The sequence below is a fragment of the Benincasa hispida genome, chromosome 4 (genome assembly GCF_027475165.1).
Source record: "Benincasa hispida cultivar pf3 chromosome 4, pf3_genome.v1.1, whole genome shotgun sequence".
NCBI classification, from domain to species: domain Eukaryota; kingdom Viridiplantae; phylum Streptophyta; class Magnoliopsida; order Cucurbitales; family Cucurbitaceae; genus Benincasa; species Benincasa hispida.
In genome coordinates, this window is record NC_143481.1 from 6,442,291 (window position 1) to 6,444,363 (window position 2,073).

Sequence of the window (2,073 nt, forward strand, 5' to 3'; positions counted from 1 at the left end):
TTTGCTACTTGATTTAAATATTTTATTTATTTATTTACTTACATTTAAAATTAGTATTTTTGTCCATTATTAAATTTTAAATAGTATTAAAATTAGTTGTTTGACCATTTATACAAAGAAAAATTTGTTTCGCCATTTAACTAAAATACAATTTCATTTTGGTCATTTGTCCATTCACCTCATTAAATTTGTTCAAAGCAATCATAACTCGACTAGCATGATGTGGCAGAGACTAAGAGGTTTTGTAGTTCAAATCCCCTGAGTCCTACCCCTATTGTACAAACAAAAAAAAAAAAAAAAAAAAAAACTCGATAAATGGTAAAATCCTTAACCAAATCCAATTACCAAAAAAACATCATTTTATCTTGTAATTAAAATAAGCTTACTATTTAATAATCACTTTTGTCCTTAACTTTTAGGGAAGTAACAACTTTAGATGATAGTATTTTAGTCTCTCAACTTTAGTAACTATAATTTAATACAATGTATAATAAAGTTATATCGTGAAAAATATTATTAAGATTCAACAAAGTGTGTGTATATATATATCAATTGATTGAGGATCTCAAGTTTATCTATAAATTATAAATATTGAGTACTTACGTATTTAAAATTGATAATTAAGTTGAGTGGGATTTTTTACTATAAAAATTAAATTATTCCAATTTGAAGATAAAATTTTACTTGTAAAGTTCATTGTTAAATTATTACAAATTTGAATAAAAAAAATAATACAAACCTTGAGCATACTCTCGGTGCCAAGGCGAAGGAGGGTGAAGATGGACATTGAGTCATCGTGCTGTTTGTGCCCTAGTGATGCACGTGTTAAGATGATCGAGACACTGAACCGTAGTTGTACGAGAGTAGGCTAACTCCAAAAACGATTTTGGACTAGATCGAAACTAGTGAAATTTTTGGTGATGTCATTTTTGGCGATGTTCGTTGAAATGCAACAGTAAAAATTAAGGGGAAAATATCGATTTACATAAAAAAAGAAAAAGAAAAAAAAGAGTTACATCCATTTAAATTCTAAACGTTTGTAAATATATCGATTTATATTTTTAACTTTATTCTAGTTAGATAAACATAGCGTGAGATTTTTAATTTTATCAATTAAACACCACAACTTTCCTAAGTAACACAATTTAGAATCTCAACTAAGAGGTTCAATCAAAATGTTTATATATATATAGTTCGATCCAAATTTCTTAAATGAAAAAATATGATTATAAGTCTGACAAATACCTTATTGTAAATATGTTCTACGAATTTGACCATGAATATTATTATTATATTTAGAAATTTTAGTTCTTAGACCACGATCTATAGGTAGTTCTCGTAAATTAATTTCTATATACGGTGGTCTATCACGATGAAGTTTGAAAATGGTGATTCGGCGTGTCTGATTCTGTGTCCGTTGTGACGACTTTGAAGAATCTAATTATTCTCGAGACACTGCGAAGTTGAACAAAAATTAATTTATTAAAGGGAAAATTAAGTGATATTGTGAAGTTAATTTTTTATTTCAAAAGTACCCAAAAGAGAATAAGTAAATGAAAAGCAAAAACTCCATACTGAAACCGAAAGCATGAGGCATGGGCCGGATCGACGAGGGTTTACTATTAGGTGATGACTGCAAGGGGAGGGAGGGAGGAGCGCGAGGGGATCAACGGGTGGATTAAGGGAAGGCCGACGACTGTGAAGGTTCGGAAGAGCGAGTGGCGACTGACTGCGAGGCTCGATATTCGCGAGGGTTTCAGCCTTTCAACTTCTTCTTTTATATATATATGCGACCGGATGGTAGGGCGGATAAAGGACACAACTTTCTTTGTTTTTTTCTTTTATATATATATATATATTCGATTTGGGCCCGGTCAACTCGACCCTAAACGTGAGTAACCCGAAACCCGATCCGAAATTTAAATTTTTTTAATAATTTTTAACTCAACCTAATAAAAAAAAAATCTAATCCAAACCAACCCTTATAATTTGGGTCAGATAATCCGAATTGATCTGATTATCAAATTTTTTGAATATTACTAATAAACATAGTTTAACGGTTATTGACACGTA